This window comes from Crocuta crocuta, unplaced genomic scaffold, assembly GCF_008692635.1.
Source record: "Crocuta crocuta isolate KB4526 unplaced genomic scaffold, BGI_CrCroc_1.0 scaffold190, whole genome shotgun sequence".
Lineage (NCBI taxonomy): Eukaryota > Metazoa > Chordata > Mammalia > Carnivora > Hyaenidae > Crocuta > Crocuta crocuta.
In genome coordinates, this window is record NW_027527955.1 from 4,606,737 (window position 1) to 4,618,478 (window position 11,742).

Below are 11,742 nucleotides of genomic sequence, written 5' to 3' on the forward strand. Positions count from 1 at the left end.
TGGCACCCCGCCCACCCCCAGCCCCAGCCCCAGCCCCTGTCCCACGCTCGGAGAGGTCACTCACAGCACCAGGCCTTAGTACAACTTGCACACTCTGCCAGCAGAAAGCGGAAGCACTGCCTGGCCTCGGGCGGCCCTAAAAATCTTTAGGGCATCTTTCGGGTAATCTCAAGTTTATCTATCAGGGATCCGCAACCCGTTTCCAACCCCCTCCCCCTTCTTCGTAGACAACCGTGTAGAAGGTAGGGAAGGCGAGTGCTGTTATGGCGCTTTCTTTCCAAAGAAATTAAATATTTTAGAAGTATTTCATTTTGTCGGTGACTCAGCATTGTCCCCATTTTGTCAACTGAGAAACTTGGAAGATCAGAAAGTCTTCCGGTAGCTGCTATGTAACTCACTTCATTCAGCCTTGGCTGGACGTTTTATTGAGATCTTATTGAGTGCCAGGACCTTTAGGGGATCCTTTTTCTCGTGGGCCTTTACTATTCCTGATTTTTCTATTACTAAAAATTGGGGTTGGGGGCGGGGCCCAGGGAGGGGCAGGAGAATGAGGGAGAAGATGATGGTGTATGGTAGTTGTCACTTTGGATTTCCCTAGATTCTTGATCTCCCTTAACATAATACAAACTGCTCTACTTGAATCACCAGGGTCTGCTGTCTCTGGGCAAGGTTTTGGTTTCCTGAGCAGGTCCTGCAATGTTCTAAAGCCCTAATTTTGACCATGAGAGTGTGCAAAAATATCATTGTGGTTCTCTGATTTTGATGGGAAGAAAAGGTGATTTCTGATGAAATCATTCTGCAATGTTTTGGGAAGTAAATGCACACATTTTAATAGTTATGATTTTGGCTCTTCATTGCTTTTCCAGTTAATCAGGAACTATCTAGATAAGCATCTCTGAGGCACTTTGCTAACCGATATTGGACAAAGGTGAAGTCAAGCCCAAGCCTGGGTGGGGTGTGAACAAGGCAGCTTTGAACATTTGCCCCCTCTATGGTAATCAGGGCACTGCTCCAGGGATCTAGATGAGCAAATCTGATTCTAATACTAACAAAGACATGGTTGAAACTGACACAGACTCATTGTTTTTAAATTTGAGGGGACAATTGCCCCTAAGTTTATGTGAGAGGAAGTAATCAACACTCCAATTATGTTTTGGAGGAAGCAAGAAAAAATAATAAATCTCTCCAAGATCCATAATATAAGAGCACAAGCTTCCTAAGAATCAACTTAAGTTATTTTAATAGTTTTAAATCTCCTAAAAGAAAGACAAAGAAAGCTTACCCTACAAATGAGGAGGCATCTACTATAAAGCAACTGAGGATAATTTTGCCCCCCAAGGGACATTTGCCAAAGTCTGGAGACATTTTTTGGTTGTCACAACTGGCTTCTAATAGGTAGAAGTTAGGGATGCTTGCTGCCAAACATCCTACAATGCGCAGGGACAGCCTCCTGTAACAGAATTATCTGGCCCAAAATGTCCTCTAAGTGCTAAGGTTGAGAAACTCTACTATAAACCTTCTAAGTTATAACATAGAATGAAAAGCATTTAATTTTTTGTCACCTTTAACATTCTTGAATCACACTCCTATTACTGGGCAGAAAAATGGGCAGATGGATGCTCTCTGTGGTTCCCAAAAATAACAACATGCTACTTATACTCTTGATGGAAAACTGAATATGATGAATTATAAAATAGGACAAGAATAATTTTACACAGAGGAATATATTTTAAAACTTGCACTCAAAATCAAGTCGTTTCTTTAAAAATGGTGTTCTGGGCCACCTACATCGCTCAGTCAGTTAAGCGACCAGCTCTTGATTTCATCATAGGTCATGATCTCACAGTTCGTGGGTTCAAGCACCGTGTCAGGCTCTGTGCTGACAGAGCGGAATTCTCTCTCTCCCCCTCTCTCTCTGCCCCTCCCCAGCACTCTTTCTCTCTCTCTCAAAATAAATAGATAAATAAAAAATAGCATTCTCATTATTTAAGATTATTAGCATTCATAGTATATGCTTTACATTATTTTCCCTTCCAATTGAGTATTTTTCACAATATGCATACAGTCCTGAATAGGTTTGTAAGTACTACAGTATACATGGTCTGTTCAAATGAGCTCTTGTGAAGAACCTATGTTAAAATGCTAGGAATTTTCCCATTCAGCTATTTTACAGGAGCTAATATAGAAAACTATCTCCAGTATTGTTATTACTTGACTTAGTCTCAGAAACACAGAAATTTAGAACCCCACAAGACCCTAGAGATGACCTAATTGCCTTCCCTTTCAAAGATGGTGAGACCCAATGTTTTCGTAAGTAGGACGGTAACCACGGAAGTTGGAAGCTGGAGAATTAACTAATTGCAATCATTTTCACTAATAATTTTTACATTTAACAGTGCACTGAACTCACTTTTTAAATACATAAAAAATACATTTTAAACACCGTGTTTACATTCTCCTTGGAATATTAAATGCAGGAGTCTCCCCTAACTTGACTAACCATTAAGTTCTATTATAGGACTACAAGCAGGGATATTTTCATCATGTTTACTGAGGAAGGTGATTTTTTGCTTCCACTTATGCCATCTTCCCTGCCCTCCCCTGAAATCAGGTCCATTACAGAATAGCCAGAATAATCTTTTAAAATATTAATTGAAATATTAACTCCTTTTCCCAAAATCATTCCCTCAGAAAAAAATCCAAAATCTTTTCCATGTCCAACAAGACTTTATATCATGACTCTCCCTCCCCCCCCAACACCTTATCTCTTGTCATTCTTATGACCTTTCAAGACCTCTAGTTCACACTGCCTTCTTCTGAGAATACCAGTTAGGTGAAAACACTCTGCCCTTGTTCTTCCTTCTGTTTGGAATGTTCTTACCTGTCTTCCCACCAGATTGCTCCATTTCATTTAAATTTTTGTTACGAAGTCACTTCCTCAAACATTCTCTGTCAGCATCTAATCTCTTACTTTACTTTTTATGTCACTTTTCTATGTTAGACAACATATATATTTGTTTTTCCTTATCTTTCTCCCCTAAGACAGAAGATCTGTCTCTGCTATCCACTGCCATCAGCTTGGCCTGGCTCATAGCAGGTTCACGCTTGAATTAAAGTTCCTTAGAAGTTGACTTATATATGTAGACTTGGGTTCATGTCTTCTGGCTGTCTATGATCTGTTCTCTATTTCATAATGCCACTCATTTTGTAGTTGAAAGAAAAAGACAAGGTTTGGAGGAAAGGAAATAAACATCGTTTGCACCAAAATGACAAGCTTGGTATCTCAAAGTTAGAACTAGTATAAATTCTGTTGGTTGTGGCTCAAGAAAGATGAAAGATCATTTTCAATCCTATCCTTTCCATATTTAAAAATGTGCAAAGACACCTATGCTTATCTAATTAAATTCTCATTCCTCAGTGTGGCATTATGGCCCATGTTATATCACCCCGATTTGGCTTTCTAGATTCTGCTTTTAATCAAGACAACTAAATTTGTTTCTATTCTCTGACAGTGTCCTTGGATTCCCCCCCCCCCCCCGCCCCCCGCCATCAGCTTCCAGTGTAGGAGCTCCACAATCAGATTGAGTAACATCGTTCTTCGGAACTGCAGGGTCAATCATCTGAAGGCTTAAGACATCCTGAGCTACTTCTAAAGGACAGTATGGGCCAGTAAACTTCTGTGAGCACAGGTCATTGACTTGAGAACTCCCCTGGGTATTTCCTCTGATCCTTTCCAGCTGCTAATTTATCTACACGTTGGTCTTCTTTGATTCTTTTTTTTTAATTTTTTTTTATGTCTTTATTTTATTTTGAGAGACAGAGACAGAGAGCGAGCAGGGGAGGGGCAGAGAGAGAGGGGTTCACAGAATCCGAAGCAAACTCCAGGCTCTGAGCTAGCTGTCAGCACAGAGCCCGACGCGGGGCTCAAACCCACAGACTGTGAGATCATGACCTGAGCTGAAGTCGGACACCTAACCAACTGAGCCACCCAAGGCGCCCCTCGTCTTCTTTGATTCTGACCTCAGCATAAAAATTTACCTGCCCTGTGATCCCTGTGTCAAAGAGGTTAGGACCTCACCTGCTCACATGCCTCCTTCGTGTCTCTGGCTCAGTTTTCTTAACCAGCAAGTTTAGTTCTGACAACTCCCTTCCCTGAGCATTCTTTGTCCTGGCTTTCTCTCCCATACTAACCCCTGACTCACTTTCTCCTTTTGTGGGTAATCGGGGAAGACACGAAAATTCTCATAGAATTCCTAATTCCATGTTATATTTCTTTTTTTCTTTAATTTTTTTAATGTTTTTTTATTTATTTCTAGGAGAGAGAGAGAGAGCGTGAGCAGGGGAGGGTCAGAGAAAGAGGGAGACACAGACTCTGAAATAGGCTCCAGGCTCTGAGCTGGCAGTCAGCACAGAGCCCGACGCGGGGCTCGAACCCACAAACCGCGAGATCATGACCCAAGCGAAAGTCGGACGCTTAACCGACTAAGCTACCCAGGCGCCCCTCCATGTTATATTTCTGCTCAACAAGTAGAACTCTTTCAGTTCTGCTTGTTTCAGTAGAATGTTAAGGCAGACGTTGTTTTACCAGACTTCATATCCCCGTATGAAGAAGGCGATCAACAAATACATGTTTTCCCCAATGAATTAGGAGCTCCTGCCAGTGGACAGTGACAAAGGTCAGAAAACAACTTCTAGTGATGTCCTGCAATTGATTGCACTGAGATGTGACAGTTTTCTCATCATCCGATATACCAATTTACTTTCAAAATTAGGAGTTCTACTGAATTAAAAGGAGGTATATTTGCCTCATTAACCACAAGTCTTTGCAAGGAAATGTGAAGCTACGCCAAAGTGACACTAAAACTATGGATGAGGGGGCTCTGTCACCCTGATTTCAGAGCAAGGGTAGCCACACTGATTAATTTGGAGGGCAGTCTCCCAGGGCAACAGAACCATTAGAGGCCACCTGGGGTTATTGATTAGGGCTCTACTACCGGAGCCGATCACATAGTTTACAAAATAACTAGTTTTTCTTTGGTCACAATGACTGCCAAGTTGAAGTCGTGAGGAATTTCTACAACACAAACAAGTCAGTCTTCAAGGAGAGAAGTTTCTTACATGTGAAGGTGGAGGACAAGGTGAAGGAAAAAAGAATGTAGTTCATACTTTCCTTGTAAATACTTAGATGTATAGTAATGATTTAAAAGTCAGCTGGAGTAATTTTTTTTTATTATGGAAAATTTCATACATATCCAAGAGTAGATCTATTACAGATGTACAATATAAAGTATATGAATGTGTATATGCCTATGACCCGACCTAACATGTATGCCAATAATTTTGAAATCTTGTACATGCCTCTCCCATTTCCATTCTCTTTTCCTCTCTCCCAAGATATAAAGACTACTTACTTATTGATTTTTTTAACTACTGAAACCTAAATGGATTGTGCCCTGAGAGAGAAATAAACCCTTATGCTAAGCCTCTGACGCTGGAATTGTTTCTTATAGTCATAATTCAGAATAACTTGAATTTAGGTGCCGCATTAACAAAATACAAAAATAAAACAAGTGGTGTGGCATTAACTTAGCAGATCTGCAGGGAAGGCAGGGAAACAGGCATCAAAGAGGAGGCCTGGACACCCTTGTTACACCACAGCGGTCCAAGTGCTTACCAGACCTGTAGATCAAGGAAAAGATGTTAAAAAAAAAAAAACCTACTTCTATCAATTTGTGATGGATGTTACTGACTGCCTTTGACAGCACAGAAGAAAAGATGAGCTTGGGATATTACTGGCCAGTTTGCAAGGAGAAATAACAAGGAATAGAAAGAAATCCGAGGGAGACTCTAGAATCTGGGGCATTAAAGGGTTAGACAGGCCAATACCTTCAGACCCCAAAAAGCAAGAGATAAGACTGAGAAGCGTTTTGCGCAGCAGGAGGCCACTAAGACAGCCTTGTGGCAAAGATCAGATTATGAGTGTTAGAGTCACGCCCTAACCTATTATTTCAAATCGCTGCAAGGTGGTTGCCATTAGGTACAGCGAGATATAGGCCAGAGAAACATATTATGCGCTGACATTTATCATTTTTACACACGGAATTGACTACTATTTTCATGGGGTTATATTATCCAAGAAATCATAAACTTTGACCAAAAGCTTTTGACTATTTAAACTGTGAAGCTCTGAGGCGCCTGGGTGGCTTAGTCAGTTAAGCGTCCGACTTTCGCTTAGGTCACGATCTCGCGGTTCGTGGGTTCGAGCCCCGCGTCGGGCTCTGTGCTGACTGCCAGCTCAGAGCCTGGAGCCTGTTTCAATCTGTGACTGCCTCTCTCTCTGACCCTCCCCTGCTCACGCTGTCTCTCTCTCTTTCTCTCTCTCTCCTAGAAATAAATAAAAAACATTAAAAAAAAATTTTTTTTTAATAAATAAATAAACTGCGAACCTCTGTCAGGGCACCCAGTCTGGTTTGTTCAGAAAATGAGCTCTAGAAACTGCACATCCCCCCAGGAAAGCCTAACCTACAACATCCACTTCAAATATGGGCAAGAAGACTGAAAAGGAAGAAACTCCCATGGAGTAGTGCCAGAGGTCACTGAGAAAAATGGATAAGAATATTCCTCCCTGGAAGCAAAATCAGAGCCTAATCAAGGAACCTCCCCCATTCGCAGGGAAGAGGGCTTTCACTGGGTCTACCCATGGGATTCCATGAATGCCGTTCATTCTTCCTTTTCTAAGTAAAAGTGATTATGGGTATCCTTCCCCTTTCACGTTAGTTGGTGCATCCCACCAATGTTTAGGTACAGCCTGCGGGTTGACTATCATTCTCTACAGCATTTACAGGAGGCTTAAAAGAACAGTATCCTAGAAAGTCATTGCTGGAAAAACGAGATTCTCTTCAGTAAAAAATAATTCTGGTTATGTTCAGCAAACTGGAAAATGCACTGAGTGGGAACCAATTTAAAAATATCAGTTGACATTCTAGAATTTGATTCAATGATGCAGGCAGGCCAGGGGCCATCTATCAATGAATCACTGAATTCATTGATATTCTCGGAGACCCTCCCCTGACTTGCAGGCCCCCAACCTTGGAGCCCCTAGCTTTGGAGTCCACCCTCTTTGGAGCCCCACTCTTCAAAAAAAAATGAATTTATCTCTATGTAGTTTTGAAGAACAATATCATTACCAAACAGAAAAAAAAAATTCAAATACCTATAGGCCTTACTAAAAATATTGTTTGGTACTATATTAGTGAGCATCAGCTACCTGCTTCAGCAAGTAAAACACAGATCTCAGGGACAACACATGCACACATACACACACTCACTCACAAAAGGATTTACTTTTCACATTCACCACAATCAAATGAGGGTCAACAAGGTGAAATCAATGGATCTCCTATGTGCAATTGCTGGGAGCTGCACCGGCCTCTCTGGATGACAGTCACAGGGAGGAAATGGCAGTGTTTGCAGCTCCTGCCATGAGAAACGAAAACTGGGATCTCCTTCTGCTACTAGTGGCTCATGTTGGAAATGAGCCTGCTGGTATTGACCAGGCCTCACAATATTCCAATCAGACTGATATTCCGCACACAGATACTTCATAAGGAAAGGCATATTCCTGCCTTTTCAAAGAGATTTTAGATGAAAGCACTGTGGATGATTGCCAAAAGGCTCTTCCTATGGGCCTTGCAGATCAAAGACAACTGAGCCTGGCCCCGAGACAAAGAGCCTAATTTAGAGTTAAGGAACAGAGAAGGGCAGAACTTAAGTTAATACTTACACCTTCTTCTAACTGGCGATGTATGACAGTCCCTTCCCCAAGGCCTACTTTCTGCAAACACCCTCCCTTGCACTGGCGGCTGGGATGAGGATAGAGAAGAGTAGCCAAAACATAACCCAAAAACAAAGGTCAACACATTTAGGGCCTCCATGGTGTTTACACATTCAGCATCAGGTCAAAAACTTCTCCACAAACAACTTATTAACCAGTTTAAAAACATTCGTCTTCTTGTGAGCCAGACAGAATGACACTCCTAACCTATCTATACACTTAACCTATGACCTAATTGTAGCATTATTAACTTAGAATAAATATGTATGTTATCCTGTTTTTCACTAAGAATACCCTGTTAATTCCTTAGTTATAAGATTTACTCAGACTATGATTGGAGTAGTTTTGCAAGAATATTTCTGTAAAACCTGCTTCTGTACACTTTCCAAAGCATCTTATCACAAAGAGTATCCATTGTAAAAATTCCTTTTTCTGATGTCATGTTATCATTTGACCTATAAATAAAGACACCAAAACCGACAGGACAGAGATGCCTGCCTGGTGATCAGAAAGAATCTTGGGGCGCTCTCTCTCTCTCTCTCTCTCTCTGACACCGTCCATCCTTCAGGGGACCCCTGGACCTGCTGGATCCGGCCTCCGGCATGAAATAATTCAGGCACCTATGTTTCTTCCATCTGTGGCTCTACCATCCTCTGGAGCCTTGGCATTTACTTCTAGACCCTCAACATCCACTCATCAAACAAAGTTTTCAGAGAGCACAAACAGGAATGATCACCTGGGACGTTTTCATGGGCCAGGCACAGAAATGACATAGCTCTGTACGCCTAGATTATATTGTCCTGAAGTCAGTCACAGGCCCACAGCTCGCTGCACACAGTGTTTCACAACTGCATTTCTAAACACAGTAGTATACACATCACTCGCTACTAAACAGTGTTTTTCACGCATATATCGCTAAAAAAAAGTAGTGTATGTACCAGTGCCTCGTAAACAATGTGTTTCACACATGGGACACGTGGCCTAATTCTGTCGCGTTAGAAAAACGGAAACAGTCTGGTAAGCACATAGCAGTCTTCACCACAATCCATCAATTTGATCACTAAATATCCTTTCGTTCCTTTCTTCCCAGAATGCACTTACCTTCCCACCAAGAAAGACAAGACAAAGCCCTGTCCAGTCATTTTATCCAGTAATCCGGTATAAATTTCAGTTTAAAATTAAGGTGCAAATAATTTATTTAGACAATAATATTAAAATAATTCTTATTGACTCTAGGTAACATGAGTTTTTTTATACTGGATTTAAAAATATTTTCCGGGGCGTCTGGATGGCTCACTCGGTTAAACATCCAGCTTTGGCTCAGGTCATGATCTCACGGTTCGTGGGTTTGAGCCCCTTGTCGGGCTCTGTGCTGACAGCCAGCTCAGAGCCTGGAGACTGTTTCAGATTCTGTGTGTGTGTCTCTCTCTCTGACCCTCCCCTGCTCACACTGTCTCTCTCTCTCTCAGAAATAAATAAAAAACATTAAAAAATATTTTCTATGTTTTGGTGCTCTAAGTTTAAATGGGTGGATCCTTTACATCTGGCCTTCATGGAGTATCAAGGACAAGATTTGCCCTCTTGCTGTGAACAAATTAAAAACTGGACAAAATGGGGCACCTGGGTGGCTCAGTTGTTCTGAGTCTTGATTTTGGCCCAGGTCATAATCTCATGGTTCATGAGCCCAAGCCCCATGTCAGGCTCCATGCTGACAGTGCAGAGATTGCTTGGGATTTTCTCTCTCTCTCCCTTGCTCTCTGTCCCTCCCCCGCTTGCGCTTTCTCTCAAAATAAATGTAACAAAACAACAACAACAACAAAAAACAACTAGACAAAAATATATGAAACAATTACTTATAGAAAAAGAGAAATACGCACCATAAGACTGTGATCCCTGAGAAAAATAAAGCCCTACAATCACTCCAGATGTCTGCCTTGAGGTACATTCCAGACCTCAGAGCAGGGATTGGAATCCAAAGCAACATATGGTAGTTTCACACAGTTGAGGAGAAAGAGACTGGAGTTCACAGTGGCCAAAGCAGCTGACGCTGTACCACAGAGCACTGGAGGGAAAGGAGCCTTTCATGAACAGAATTCAGAAATCCACACAGGAGCCTATAGAAGCTTTGCTGGACGCTAAGACACGTACACTTAGAGTGAAATGTAAGGTGGGTAGAGCGCTCACATGGGGCTAAGAGGCACTTGAGCTCTAACCAGCTGAAGTCAGGGTCCTTGTTGATCACTCATGACTTTTAGGAGAGATCATATTAGCTATGCCTTAGTAACTGGGCTAAACCAACTCTGGGGTAAAGATGACTCTATACAAACCTGGACAAAGGCTAACTTAGAAGGTTAAACTGAACTACAGGCAACTTAACTGCCTTTAAGTATAACAAAAATCTATAACCAATGTCCAGTATCTACAAAACACAGCTGGCAGTTCTGTGAGTCTCGTCATTAGAATGTGAGGAGAGCCACACGGGTCTTGCACAGACTATTCAAAGATCGTTTGCTTTACACTGAGAACTATTAATCCACCTTAGTATGGCAGAAAAATTAGATTATGACAATTCTTTTTTGTATTTTTTGGGGGGGGATAAGTCTTCTTCTTATCAACGGACAGAGACCAGCTAACTTGGCAATGAGAAGAAAACTGCACAGGCACAGAGTTGCCTTCAGAGGAGATGTGAATGGAATCTTTCCATTCACAGGTTCCTTTCCCCTGAGATCGTGTCTAGCCAGCCTTGCCTGGTCTGCCAGAAGAAGGGTGAAGGCAAGATATCTACCTATGCCATAGCGTGATTGCTTACAAGTTCCTATACGAAAAGAAATCATTTGAAAACACCTGGGATGGCTTATTAGTTTTACAGAATTCTCTATTTTAGAGGTGAATATGACATAAATTCAAAAGCAATTCCAGTCTGCAGCACGACTATTTGCTTGCGTAATAAAACATGCTCAGCTCTTTCTGCTCATTACTATTCTTAGATGCCTTAAAAAGAAAAATACTTTTTAATGTCTTAGAACTCTCTAATAATAAAAGGTACAAGAATTTAAAATTTTTCTTTCACATTCCTGTAGTTCTCCCAAATCATTAAAATGAGTATTTATATGCTTGAATGAATTTTTTCAAAATTGCTAAATCTGAAATGAAATGTATTGACCACTTCGTTGTAGAGAATAGGGATAGATTGGTTCATTGGTTATTTATAAAGAGAGACTAAGAAAGAAGCTATTAATTGCTACCAATTTTATATTATAGGCTTTAATGTTTATGGAAGTTTTTTTTTGAGTAATATCCATAAAGTCAGAAAAGAAAGTTTGAAACAATAACTGAAATTATTCACTTCTGAATCTATTTCTCATCATGTAATTATAAGAAGCCAATCTGATTTCCTTGGAAGTTCTGTTAGGTCTTCCAAGTTGTTAAAAACACTCTTAATTTGTGTTTATGAAATACAGTTAGCTCACGGTCATAAAACTTTTATTTTACTATGAGTTAATTCCAAATACAAAATTTACAAATTCTTTTCTTGATTAGAAATTTTACTTTGTAAATGCTATAGAGTGGGAGAAGCCATAAACGATTAACCTTTATTTTGGAAAAAAAAAAAAAAGTTGGGATTGGTATACTATAAAGAATTTGGGATAGAGGTGCCTGGGTGGCTCAGTTGGTTAAGTGCCCAACTCTTGATTGCAACTCAGGCCGGAGTCACACCGGCCTCTCTGGATGGCCCTCACAGCAAGGATATGGTAGCGTTTGCACAGCTCCTGCCATGAGAAATGAAAACTGGTATCTCCTTCTGGTACTACTGGCTCATGTTGGAAATGAGCCTGCTGGTATTGACCAGGCCTCACAATATTCCATATCGGACCCATATTCTGAACACAGAACCTCATAAGGAAAAG